Raw genomic sequence first — 14,938 nt, 5'->3', positions numbered from 1 at the left:
GAGAGTTATTTCCTTTAAGTGATGAAACATCTTTAGCACATATTGTTAGAACTGTACAGTATTGGTGATAACATAAAGAGATGCTTAACATTATTTGGTATTATTTCCCCAATTTATTTTCATTCCATTTTAATTTCAGGCCCTATTTTTCTACATAAATCATATGTGGCACAGTCTTTAATTGCCAGATATCACCAAGTTATTGAGTTCAACATTTTTATACCTAAAAAACAATAAATGCAACTATTTTTTCCTAGGCAGACACAACTATTCACAATAAAATATAATTAATTCATATTCTGGTTTTTTGTCCATATTAATGTAAACTAAGTGTCAGAAAAATTGAAGAGCGTGTTCATTTTTAAAATCTCAAACATTGTGGACAAATTATCCTGATATTTTGCAGGCAATATTTATTGTGTTTATTTTGAGCTTCTACCCAATGGCCACAATTACACCTCACTCATAAAATCCAGTGCTTCTCAGAGGGATTCACATACTCTGAGATTTTGTCCCAGGAATCTCTGTGATCTCCTCCCCAGCTGTGCTCCCTTTGCCCCATGCCAGCTCTCCAGCTCCACTGTCTAGGGCCTGCTTTGTCCTTTGCAGGTGAACAATTTCTCCTCTGAGCACCAAACTGCTTAATGTCCCCACCCCCTCGCATGGCTCACCTCCCTCCTCTAGAGCTCTACTCAGACATCAGGTCCTGCACCCAGGCCTCAGTCAACCAGACCGTTCAAGATGGCACCTCAGAAGTGAGCACTGTTTCTGTTCTTTTCACCTATCATCCACTTTTAATTTGTATTTGGTTTTTATCACCTGTAATAATATGGATTTATTTGTTCATTTATGAATTTTCAGCATTTCCCCAGAAGTTTCTTGTTTTGTACTAAATTCTTAAAATGTTACAGTGCCAACACTTCCTGGGATGGTTAATAAATTGAATGGGATCTAAGATGAAGTCATAAAGGCTATATTTTTATACCCATCTAGTGTTTCCTCATTGTGGAATGTCCCACATCATGTGTGGGCCCCATCAGCCTCAGAAGTTCCTGCCATGAGGTAATGAATGTAGCATTGCTATGTCATATGCATTGACACTTGTGTCCCACTTCAGTGTGGTCTCCTGGGGCATCTGGTTGGTTTTCTGTGGCTGTCCTTGCTTATTGATGGTTACTATGAAATCATCTGTAGCCACCACTTTATTGTCAATATGTGAAAGCTTTGCAAAGGAAAAAAAGCAGGGGGTGGGTTTAACCAGAGAAGCCTCTGTGTCATCACAGGGCCAGCAGCTGCTCAAAAGTGATAGTTGGCTCAAGGCACTGACAGGAGCAGAAGCAGCATGGCCAGATTGTGTGTCTTTCTGTCTTTACTGTGGTGCAGGAAGTTGGAGGCTTTCAACTTTCAGCTCTATTGTATTCTGTTTCCACAAAGTTTCCTCCTGATGATTATGAATTGTGACATATATTTTCCATCCAATAATACTAGAACGCAAACGTGCATCCTTTCCTTTTAACCATCAATATCCCATGAGGAATCAAAAGATTTAAGCAATACCTTAACTGTTTTCTCTCTGCATTTTTATCCCTCTCACCAAACTTTAACATCAAGACTGCTAATATTTCCCTCAAGAGTCTAAAATTTTTGTCAACCTGTCCTGTAAAAAGTGAACTGCTGGTGCCTCTTCTGTTTGAAATCATGGCAGGTGTGAACATGAACACTAGCTCCACCTTCATCTTCCCAGGACTCTTGGGCCACTCCAGAGCCCAACAGTTTCTCTTTGGGATGCTTTTGACATTGGCTCTCACCTCCCTAGTGGACATGCCCTCATGATTCTTCTGATTCAGTGAGACCTCAGGCTCCACATGCCCATGTACTTCCTCCTGAGCCACTGTCCCTCATGGATGCCATGCTGGTTTCCACCACTGTGCCCAAAATGGCTGCTGAATACTTGACTGGAATCAAGTCCATCTCCCCTGCTGGCTGTGGCTGGCAGATCTTCTTCCTTCTCACTCTGGGTGGTGGGGAGTGCTTCCTCTTAGCAGCCATGTCCTATGACTGCTATGTGGCTGTATGCCACCCTCTGCGCTACCCCATGCTCTTGAGCTGGCCACTGTGTCTGAGGATGACCATGGGGTCCTGGTTCCTAGGAGCGGCTGACAGGCTGATGCAGGCAGTTGTTGCCCTGAGCTTCCCATTTTGCAGCAGGCGAGAGATAGACCATTTCTTCTGTGAGGCCCCCACGCTGGTGCTGACACATCTGTCTTTGAGGATGTCATGTACTTCTGCTGTGTGTTGATGCTCCTGGTGCCCTTCTGCCTCATCCTGACCTCCTACAGTCTCATCCTGGCTGCTGTCCTTTACATGCACTCCCCTGAAGCCTGCAAGAAGGCCTTTGCCACCTGCTCTTCACACATAGCTGTGGTGGGGATCTTTTATGGGGCTGACACTTTTATCTACATGAGACGCAAATCCTACAGATCAGCTCACCACGATAAGGTGGTGTCAGCCTTCTATAGCATCCTCACCCTTATGCTGAACCCCCTCATCTACAGCCTGAGGAACAGCAAGGTCAAGGGGGCCCTGATAAAGTGTGTGGCCAGTGTGTGGCCTTGAATAATTGAAGGACAAGTGCATGGAGTACTGCATACATGGAATACATTAAGGGTGTCTAAGTGGCAGGCTGCTCCCCTGTGCTAGGCATGTGAGCAGCAGGCCACTTACCTCATAGGCACAGCCCTGGGCATGAGGCCATGTGTTGAAGTCCCTGTGCTTGCTCTACAACCCACTCTCATTTGGTCGCTACAAAGACAGCAGAAATTGCATTAGTGGCTGCCTGTAATTTGCTTAGCTACTGCCTGAGCATATGTACATGGTAACTGCACACTAAAATCAGACCTGTTTCTTGCTTGGTCTCTGGAGGTCTTGATTAGCAACTCTGCAGCCACACTCTCCTCTACTCTGTTCCATGGACCTCCTTGCTGGACAAGAGAGAGCCCACAAACCTGGCACCTGAGCAGGCTTCTGAGATAAGCCTATAAGACAGGGTGTGGAAGGGGAAATGGGGAACCTACTGACTTGCAGCTGCAAGTGCTGCACACTGTCTTAGATAATAGAGGTTTAACCCTGAAGAAGAGAGAAGCCCAGAAGTTCTGAGATGTAATAATAATAAAAAACACCCACGAATCAATACTGCTGATGATTTTGATCCTAGGATATGGGACAAGATAATGGCAAATGCGCTACAAGCTGAACTGAGACAGGGTATAATTTATCACTACATTTTTTCTATTGTGACAGCCATTCAGCAAAGTTTAGGGGGCCCTGCAACAGATTCTTGAGGTAAGATAGTTCTTGTTTCGAAATGTATTGATATTTGACCTATGATATGCCTTTGCAAACACTGAATGCATCCTTCAAGAGAATCAGTTTTCTGGAATTTTGGGATGTAAGGTTCTGTAAACCATAACTACTTCAAACTCCTTCCTAAAGTTCTGCATTTTTCTGTATACTTTCAGATTACATGCATAATGTTATCAAGCATTTATTTTGAGAGAAGAGAGTTACAGTTCTCAATTAAGTCATGGATTTGTCTGTTCCTATCTTTCATTCTATATGGGTTTGCTTCAAATGTTTTGAAAATCCAGTATTACTGCATCTGTATTTATGATTGCTTCCCCCCCCCCCGACACATTTACTTTTGTGTACCATTGTGAAATGACTTTCATTATCTGTTGTAAAACTCCTGTCTTTGAATATTTCATACAGCATACTTCATGTTTACAATACTGAATATACCATTCTTTCTTTAGCATGCAAGCTGTGTCTTTATTTTTAAAGTGCCAGACCATTCTGTGTTTTTTTTAAATATTTTAATTTCTTTTAATTACTTATACTATAAATTCCTGTAGGTTTTTACATTTTTCTACCTATATAGAGTCTAACCTCTGTCTTCTCTTTGGTGAAGCAGCTAACATATCTGCTTGGAGTTCTTGGCCTTTAGCTCTTTGCTTTTCAGGACTTTAAGAGTATCTCTATCAATATGCATTTCAGAGGCCCCATCACAAATTTGACAGAAGTTTAAAATTCAGATATGGAGTTCCCTCTTCTGGGGTCTTAGGATTTCATCTCTTTCAATATCTGGCCTTTCTGATAGCTCCAAGCCTCTTCCTCAAATATTCAAGCCACTAAATCCCATGATAGTCTGCTTGAGTTTTAATAGCCTCGTACCTTGTACAGTGAGGATGGCCTTCAAGTAATAAAAATCCACATGGTTGGATCTTACATGGTTCACTTCTTTTCAAGAGTCAGTCTCTGGTTCCAGCCTGCTTTGGAATATTCTCAGTGAGTTTATAAGTCTCATCTATTGGAAAATCCATCCAATAAAATCTAGAATTATAAGTGCCTATTCTCTGGTGGCATATTTGCCCTGAAATAATTGAGATTAAACTTTGTAAAATCAGCTTGAGCTCAAAATTTCAAGGAAAATCCTCTTTCTCCCTAGGTTCAAGTACTTTGATGTAGCACCACAATGGGCCACACAGCTGTCTCTGTGTTAACACCCATGCCAGTGCAGAGATGCCCGTGAACATCTTCAACGCCATCTAGGTTCACTGACTGACCGCCAGGTTCAGGCTCATGTGAGTTGCACTAAGTAACTTTCAGGTTCAGAAGCTTTCGCTACACATTTGTTGTTTCTTTTATACATACAAAGGAACACATGCTCCTGTGTCAGAAAACTGTTTGACATACTAACCATTGTGTCCAAAGATGTGAAGGTTTGTAGGTATTTATCTATGCTGAATCTGTGGACATAAACATCTGAGTAGAGTTACTTCTGATAACATCTGCTTGGATTAGCCACATCCCTAAATCTCCTCTTCTCTTGCAGCATGCAAGGGTGCAAGGGAACACTAGGACATTGTTCTTCCTTGAAGCATCCTTGAGAAAAAATGAATAAGTGTTCTATGCTCTCTATACCCAAAATTATCTGTTGTTTTTATCATAACTGCTCTTCCCCAGCATCACATTTTAAGTTTCTCCTGCCTCAGTGTAAGTGATTTTTATCCCATTCTGATGCCTGGTATGGGTGGAAATGGGAGGTAACACATTTGCTCACAGGACATTATTCCAGATGTTTTTGTTTTTGTTTTTTATTCCACAACTTTGTCACTGTGAGTATTAGAATTATTAATTTGCTTTCTTTTGCCTTCTGTGATTTAGGGAAACCTTCATAGGGCCTTTACATGTTCTATTTCAACTGAAAACAATTTGTAGAAATATATACAATGGTTAGTCTCTCAAGTACTTTTCTGGCACGGGTGCATGTGTGCCTTTGTATGAATAAGATAACAACACAAAATTGTACAACTGTTCCCACAAACAACTCAGCAAACACTGGGATCCAAGAAATAGGTACTCTTTCATACTTGCAATCAATTAAATACTTTTACTTTGCTAACTACTGGGGGAAAAAGATGAATAAGAAAGACAAAAGTCTTTATTACTATGGTATGGTTGGAGGACATAAGTAAAGTTAAATAAGTAAGTAAATGTATAAGATCAGGCAACTCAAGTTTCCCATTAGTTATGTGAAAAAGATTCAAACAAAGAATACTGAGAGATGAAGTAATCTGTTTTGGAGTAGATACTCAGACAAAATCGCTCTGAGGAGGTGAGGTTTTAGCAAAGGCATTAATGAGGGGAAACAAGGCAGAGTGAAGTTTGGGGGGGGTGATATGTACAGGCTGCAAATGTGGAGGCTCAGGCTGGATTGAGGCAGAGTCATCATCACTCTGAGGCTCACTCCCTCTATCCCAGGAAGTGGCATCAGCTCATCCCAGGTGCCCATCATAGTGATGGCTCTAAGTCCTTTGTCATGAGAAACGTTGAGGAATACTGCCACAAATGATCTGAGGAACAGGTTTATCTGTACAAGAGCTTCATGACATCAGTCCCTCAACCTGGCTTGTTTTTTAGACTCAAGAATGTTGGAATCAATCAATGAACAGATGAGTCTTTGTACATACACAAGGCTGCTAACATTGGCTTCTCTTTTTTCTTTCCCTAGCTTAATTATCTTCATTTAGCAAAGTTTCCAGACATACCTGATTGTTAACAGTCTGTTTCGATTTCTGTTTTGTGAACGACTTTGAACACAGACGAAGTCAAATATTAAGGGTCTGAACTCAAACTTACTCTGTCTTTAAAATGCCAAATTCTAGCATTCATGCCAGTATTCCATTCAGGATCTACAGTGAAGTGTTAGAATACATTTTTCTCTTCTACTTAACTGTCTTTATATCCTCCCTGATTGTGCTGTAAGCACCAAAAGGCCCCATCAATTTGAAAACAGTTTAAACCTAGGTGCTTTTGCAAAAAAAAAAAAAATAGAAAATATATCTACTTTGTTCTGTTTTGCAAGATTTATTAGGTAAGACTTATGTTTACTGTAAAGAGAAAAATAACTTCATGTTTTGAATTGAATAGTACTTTTTTCCCTATAATTTGAGGATACCTTCATCAATAGTATTTGTTACATGATAAACTGGTTATGAAATGCTCACATACAGATTACGGTCACCTGTTTCTGATAGACAGGAACAAAGAGCACCCTCATGCTTCAAGTAACCTGTGATTATCCAAATTCTATTGCTGATAAGGAGTGAAGAAATATATTTGGGATTTAGAAGAAACTGACATAATTTGATTGACTTAGATTCACTACCAGGCAAGCACACCTGTAGACACCTGCCTTCAGGAAGATATGTTTGAACAGAACAATAATAGTAGCTATCATTCTCCCATATATGGATATATCACTTCTATCCTAGCTGCTGCTTTGATATTTTTTTTCCTGTGTTCCTAGTTTATCAAAACCAATTTTCTGAGCAACTACTAGGGGCAAGACATAATTTTAAAGACTGAAAATAAAACGGAAGATAAGATATATTCGAATTCTTATCTGAACTTAGAAGTAGGAGAAATGTGATCATGTACAATTTATATGAATAATTCCCTTTAATAAATCCCTGTTTTATGCTATGAAAAAAAATGTTAGGAAGAGATAGAAATGGTTCTGGGAGAGCCTTTTCAAGACATGGACCTATGAGACATTTCTTTAGAGGTTTTGACAGGTTTGGATCCATTACAGCCTTAGGAAATGGTTTGAGAGCCTGTGGACACCTGGTGTTTCACAGAGACATCAGGATGCTTGTGAGGAGAAAAGGTAGGGAAAGGAAAGGTTAGCAGTAGAATATCAAGTCATCAAGAGTCATTTTAAAGTTTTCAGAACTCACTCTGCAACCATGGAGAAAAGCATAAGTTTTTTATATTAATGGGAGGTCAGATCAAAGCCTGTGGTTTTGGAGATGACCTTGACTGGCAGCACCCAGAAATAGTAAGAAAGGAGCAAGTGACTCAATTTGGTGTATCAAACTGGTTGGGTGTGGATAAAAAAAAAAATGTGGCCACTTTCCAAGTGTGTTCTGCTTGCGCATAAGTCTACGTTAGAAAGAGATCCAAACAGAATTGGGAAACCCTACATGTTTTCTTTCCCTCTCAAATTTGTGATGTGTTCGTGGAAAATTAAAATATCTCAGAGGACTTACAGTCAATATATTTTTCCTGTATTCTTTCACTAATTGTTTCCTAAGCTTATATTTAACCAGCGATCTCAGTGAGGACTTTAACAAACACAGAGACTCTGGGGGAAATAACTGTTCCAGAGAAAACATCATCACAGAGCTAAGGTTGATAGGTAGACCTGTGCAAGTCACACTCAGAACTGGCTTCACATGTGTCCTGTCATTTATTCCTCGCCATAGCCCTGATCATAAGCAAACCACATAGCACTGTGTTCCAACATGGAACCTTTGGGAACTGAGGAAATGTGAGAGAAGGTGGTTTGCCAAGATGGCAGAAGTGAGGAGGGCTGGAGCCAGAAAGTGGACCCCAGAAACCTAACTCTGGTTCCCTTAGCCCACTAAGACCCAAGCTTTCAATTCTTCGACTATTTCAACACAAACTGCCACAGGTACATTAAAATAGGTTGGAAAATACAATCTAGAGCTCATATGTATTATTACATCAATTTATACTAGTTAATATTATAATTATTATATTACATAATATATATGATAGTTTTTTTTAAAGAGAGAGAAGAGAGAGATAATTTTTTAATATTTATTTTTCAGTTTTTGGTGGACACAACATCTTTATTTTATTTTTATGTGGTGCTGAGGATCGAACCCAGTGCCCTGCACATGCTAGGTGAGCGCTCTACCGCTTGAGCCACGTTCCCAGCCCAATAGTTTTTTTTTTTAGTTTTAATACATGATACAATAAGATGTGGTCAAATGGGTTAAAGGCTAGCTTTTTGCCTCTCAAAAAATAGTATAAATATTATGTTAAGAAAAAAAATTTCTATTTACTATATTTCCAGTGAAGTGTAAAAGGAATTTTTTTTTCAACTAGGTAAGAGAATTTATCTTTTTTTTTTCTGTTTTTAGCTACTACCTTGGTGAGCTATCATATTAATTCTGTCTTAGTGACATAGTCTTCCATAGTTGCTTCACTCTTGAGAATGTCCTTAACTGAATATTTATTCTTTTAGCCATGCTAATACTTTCAGGCAAATGTTAGTAGCCATGAGTTCACTGGACTAACTACATAGTTAGTAGTTAGTGACTATTGTCAATGTTTTTGATGTCCCTGAAATAAATTCTGTGAAATAAGTCCAAAACATTGTAAGAATATTTACCAATAATTTTGGATAAAGTCTCTTATCTGATACTGGGATGTATCAGAGAGAAGCAGATAACTGAGGGATTCAAAACCTATCATCACCTACCCCAGAAAACAGAAGAGTGGTTAAATAAAACCATATTTGGTCTCCAATTTGTGACCATATGGGGTTTGCCATAAACTAGTAGAAAACACCATCCTCGTAATTGCTAAAAGTGTTTATTGCTTTTTGCAAAAATAAAATAAAATAAAATAAAATGAAAAATAAGGGAAATATCATACCATTTTCATTTTATAAGTGATGGAAAGCTTACAGGGATCAATCCAGGAGTTGCCACTTCAGTGGGCACATTAAAGAGCAAGGCAGCCAAATTCAGAGAGGTCTGTTTGGCGAAGATCCCAGTGTCAGGATGCTTCAAGAATCCTTCTCTTGTCAGTAAAAGGAGGAAAGACTTGGATGTCTGTGCTGTAAGGTGATCCCATTTGGTGGGGATCTGGGTGCAGGCTTGGGGACATACACAGATGCATCTGGGCAGTTTCTACACTCAAGGGCCTGTGCATTTGTCCAGAAACGTGTTCTGTCTGCTCCTTCGGCTGCTCATCTCTTGCCTTGCCCTAGGGGATTTCTGTCAGCAACAGTTAAACCACTGGCAGGTTAAGTATTCCCTATCAACCTGAAGCTATTCTGGGGCATGTTCCTGACACAGTGTTGAGGAATTCCAACTAATAATCATTTTTTCTTCCATTAGTTATGACATTTTCTCTCACTATTACCTATATTCCCTTCTCTCAGGTACACATACACTCATGCGCATGAAATATAAAGGCAAGGTAGTATTTATGAGAGCCAGGGATTCATTTTTTTAGCATTGAAAATAAAAATTCAAGTTTTTCCATAATTGAAATTGAACATTCAACTTAAAAATAACCCATTAAGTTAATAATCTAAATTCTCTCTAAATATTTAATACTTCTTTATAAGCCTGAGTCCCTGTTTCTGCCCTTAGCTCACCTCCCAGGTCCTGAGCTAGAGTACTTGAAAACATTTTGACGTTTCTCTGCTCTCTCACAGATATTGCCACATTTTTATGATCAGTAAGTTTATTTTAGTAGTTCTTTCTCCATTTTCACTTTAAAGGGAGAAATTTTAACCACTCAAATAATTTTGTAAATATGGCAAACTCAATGTGTTAGATCCACATTAGTATTGTTAAGACAGTGGATAAAAATGATATCAAAGCTTCATCATTTCCTCTTGCACACAGTGAAAATGTGTCATGAGTTACGTGTGTTTGTCTTGTCTGAGAAATTTCACATATTATATGTAGATAAAACGTGAAAAAAAAGTTTGTTTTTGCCTTCAAATGTTCATCAGGTTGATCTTGTGATTGAATCTATCTGAATCATAATTGATGGATAGAGAAGAGATTGTTACTCATACTTTTTCAGGAATTGCAGAGGAAAAGAAAATGCTAGTTAATTGTTTTAATCAACTTTCTTTGCTGCTGGGACTAAAAGAATCCAACTAGAAAAACTGTAAAGAAGGAAAGGTTTATTTGAGGGCTCATTGTTTCAAAGGTCTTAGTCCATAGAAGGCTGGCTCCATTCCTCAGGGCTCCAGGTGAGGCTGAACAGGATGGCATGAGTGGGTGGCAAAGGGAAGCAGCTCACATCATGGTGATCAGAACGTAGAGAGAGAGACTCCACTTGCCAGATACAAATATACACCCAAAGCCACACTCTAATTCCCACCTCCTCCAGCCACACCTACCACCTCAGTCACCACTCAGTTAATCCCATCAGAGATTAATTCACTGATTGGGTTAAGATACTCACAACCCAATCATTTCTCCTCTGAACCTTCTTGCATTGTCTCACAAGTGAGCTTTTAGGGGGTACCTCACATCCAAACCATAACATTAATCAAATAAGATACGATTTCTGTTCCTCCTTCAAACTGAGTGTTTAAGCTACTGTTTTTAATTTTCATTCTCAGTGGGGGAACAATATTTTTTGGTGAAACCAGCACTTACTGAAGAGATTAAACAGGGAAAAAAAAGTCAAAGGTATCTCAGGCTCAAAGCATGGTAATATCATAAGTGGACTTGGAGGCTCTATTAGCTGGGAACTATCCTTATTTCTATTTGTGTTGGCTTGATACATCTATTAAGTGCTGATGAGTTTACCAGTTGTGAAAATCAAGGAAGTCATGAAAATGGATGAGAAATAGGTGACCAGTGAAGTGAAAACTCCCAAAGGATTTATCATCTGAATTTCTAAACATTCTTAAGGTTTACCATCAACAAAACATACCATGGGGATGTTGGCTGACGGACACATTGTAGTTTTCTTGGTGAAAGACACTTACTAATGAAACAGGAATTTCTCAGCTTCCATTGGAGCACAGGGTCTAAGACTGTTTTAGTGTTAGCTAATCAAAGTGGGGAGGATACCTGCTAGCATCAGCTTTTGAGGGTCACAGCCAGCAAAGCCAGACTATTCTCTACCACTGAGCAGTGAGTCCCAGCTCATATGGCAGGTTATACCCTTCAGTGTTGCTGCAGACCCTAGAACCTTACCACCAATTTATTCTCTCTGGGTTCTTATTTAAGAAATTTGAAGAATGAAATACAGAGGTGATGGAGAGAGTACAAAGGAGCAGTATTTATTCATGTGGGGAGAAAAGAGAGTCCTCACAGGGCTGCAGGGGAACCTGACAGGGGTTGCAACTCTGATGGGCTAGTCTAGGGGTTTCTATTCATTGCACTTGGTTCACACTGTTGGTCCAAATTTGTGATCATCAGAGTTTGGAAAAGTGATAATGCTAATGGTTAGCTCTGTAGTATCCATTGGGGTCTGCCCTATATCCATTTGCCCACCACTCCTTGGGAAGGTAGAGGTTGAGGTCATTAGATTGTAGAGGCTTGGGGGTTCTGGGCTGTGGTACTATGTGAATCAGGAGTCAGCACCAGTCCCAGTCTGGGCTTCTGGGGTACAACAGGTCAGCACGTCACAGCTTGCCCCACCCTGCTCTCTGTGCCTCAGGCCTGCACCAGCATGGCAGACTTGGTGTAGCCACTCTATGTGGTCACTGCTGGCCCACCCAGTCTGCTACTCCTCCATGGGATCTAGGACAAGGACCGATCTTCTCTAATGGATACAGAAATGACCATTCAATATCCTTCAGGAAAAAACTTTTTTTCTAGTGTTTTTTTCTGGTGTTAGATTTAAAAAAAATGCAAAGCAGTGGCTTTGTTCTGTGGCACTTGTTCAAGGTGATGGAAGCCAACTCTAGAATCACATTGTGGTACAGGTTTGGTCCCTGAGGACCAAATTCCCTTAATTAGAATACAGTTGCTTTGGGTTGTACAATAGAAAAGGATTAATTTGTAAAATACCAAAGGATTTCAAATTCAAGTGGTTACTTGTTTGGGGGTTTAGGTAGGATGAGATGATGTGACTTTTCAAGTAACTTTGTGTCACATTTGTCTAAGAGATCTTTCAAACATAATATTTTTGTCTATCTTTACTTCTCTATGGAAATTATCCTTGGTGTCTTGTTAAGAGAAAAATATTCCCAACCTAGCTGGTTTTGTATCTATTCAGCCAGTATTTAATACTTTATGAGTTTTCAGTTACACACTTAAATATGGGATCAGTGGCTGATAAAATTATTCACATACTCTTAAGGCAGTACATTGCAGAGTGGCCCACTACTGTTTTCTTCTGGTTCTGCACCATAATTGCCTGTCTGTGCAGTTGAAGGGCTGGTGTTTTTTAAATATACCCTATCCTCCATGTATTGTCCATCCTTGTCCACAGCATAAAAGGAAGAAGGGAGAGAGTGTGAGGGAAGGATGGGAAGGAGGGAGGTGAGGCATGAAGGAGAGAATCCAAGGAAGGAAGGAGTCATGCCTATTAGTTTTTCTTTCCCTGATGTTTGTGGAACTCGTATTATTCCCAAATTGAGTACCCACATAGCAAGTTGGAGGAATAATCTTGCTCAATCTTCAATAGGCAAGAAATATGAATACATTAAAATTTTAAGCCAGGCATTTCAGATTTCAGCAAAATGCTTTGCAGTTTGCCAAAATGCAAGACTATTGATGAGGATCCCCTTTCTTCTTATTGCTCCTATAAGATTTCTCCCCTTTCATATTCATGACAACTTCACTTTCAGCAGAGACCCATAGGAATAGTAGCTTCTGTCACAAGTAGGAGACATATGATGTAATGCTCTGGGTAATTTTGTTAAACCCATTTAGCACCTAATCCACTCAAGTCAAAGCTGATATTGGAGTTATCACTCACAGTACAGCAATTCAGTGGCCACACATCTTCGCAAATTACTGGTTCGCATCCTCAGACAGCGGGCTGCAACAGATGAAAATGGTACCTCTTCAACTCCTAATTTCCTATATTTTCATTTCATTCTTAACACCTCTTTGTAGACAATTAGCTTTTTTCCCTTTTCTTTCTTAGACTATTTTAAATTAGCCCATTTCAGACTGATGAATGAGCTAAGTTGCGGCCCATGAAGGAAGCACTAGCTGAATGCTAAAATGATGCTCATTGCTAGAATGCAATACAACGTATTTCATGCTCAGAGGCAAGGGATGGAATATACACTTTTACCCATTTTCAAACCAATTTATTTGAGTAAATGTGAGGCTTGCATGATGCATTATTGAAGACCTATCTAAAGACTCCACAGGTGACTGGGTTGCCTGGTCTGGGCAAGTTTCTCATTTAAAAAGACACAATTAACCTTTTGTAATTGGCCTTGTTGCTTTGCACTTTTGCTTTCTCTGGTTTGGGTTGCAATTCTTATACAGATTAGTGATGAAAAATAATTAATTTGGAAATTGAATACAAATAAAAAAAAAGCTACGTTGGTACACAACTTTTTTACACATCTCACTGGGTACTTTTGCTTCTTCAGTGTAAGAACACCTCTCTTGCTAGACTGCTGATCCTGTGGGTAGGAAGGGATCCACACAGCCATTTCTATCCATTGTTTCAGAACAGTGGTGTCTTGCCCACTCAGTATTGCTGGCAAGGATGGTTACATATTCAGGCATTCTAGACAACTAAAATATCTTTCTTCATCAAAGTTCTCAGATAAACATTTTGATAGAAAACTTTCTGAAATATCAAACTTATTATTATTATTATTATTATTATTATTTATTTTAGACAGTAATAAGTATCTCTTCTTTTCATAGCTCAGGGTCATTATTATGCATTGCAATCACCATCTTCTGCTATACATGGTAATGCCCTCATGGAGTTTGAAGCCTTTTCCCCTTTTCCTAAGTCAAAGGACATGGTAGTATTCTTCTGTCTTTTCCATTTCCTGTCCAGACTGTAGGTGACATCTTCTCTGATACCATATTTTAAGTATGGCTTCCTAAGCTGTTTATGTTTCCTTCTCTCCTTTAGAGTAAAATTCAGGAGCTTTCTGGTAGATATTTGTTATTCATCCTGTCTTCTCTCATTTTACCACCCTGTCTTGGGAAGTGTTTGGTAGCTGTAGTCAAACCTCTTTTGAAGTGGGCTACTTGGGGATGTCCACTGGAGGTGTCAAAGAGCCTGCTCCGTGCTGGAAACATCAGAAGTTCTAAGAAACATCCACAGGAGCTATAACATCATAAATAATAACACAGAGGAGGAGATAAAGTAATAAATATAAAGCTAATTTTGCTTTCACAAGGTTTTTTTTAGCACGTTACGCTACCAAGTTGTGTCCATAAGATTTGACATCATTCTAAAGTCCTTACGTAAAGATTTGTTTGGGATGTCTTGATGAAATTCAGTTGTCATTGTATTAATATTAAGAGGTGATACCCTTAAAATATAATCAGGCCATGAGGCTTCTACCCTCCTGGTAAGATTGGTGATGTTAAAAGGCTGACTGTCACCTGCTCTTGCTCTCTTGTCTCCTTCTGTTCTATCATGTGAAGGCACAGTGAGAAGGTCCTCCCCGGATGCAAGCAACTAGCCTTCTGTTTATTATAAATTACCCAGTCTCAGTGATTCTCTTATGTCAGCATAAAACAGACTAAGACATCTAATAGTCTCTGAGTCTAACAATATGTTAAGGTTTAGATGTTCATGGATGATTAGAGAGCTCATTTACTGATCTTGAACAAAATATAATTCTTGTATCAACCTAAGTTGTCCAAATTTTAAA

General features: G+C 39.3%; 1 pseudogene; it reads left to right on the top strand.

The window, feature by feature from the left end:
• Window positions 1-662: 662 nt before the first annotated feature.
• On the top strand, window positions 663-2,616 carry LOC113178555 (olfactory receptor 2T8-like; annotated as a pseudogene).
• Window positions 2,617-14,938: the final 12,322 nt, after the last annotated feature.

The sequence above is a fragment of the Urocitellus parryii genome, unplaced genomic scaffold (genome assembly GCF_045843805.1).
Source record: "Urocitellus parryii isolate mUroPar1 unplaced genomic scaffold, mUroPar1.hap1 Scaffold_240, whole genome shotgun sequence".
In the NCBI taxonomy this organism is placed as follows: Eukaryota; Metazoa; Chordata; class Mammalia; order Rodentia; family Sciuridae; genus Urocitellus; species Urocitellus parryii.
This window is presented reverse-complemented; position numbering and strand designations above follow the sequence as displayed.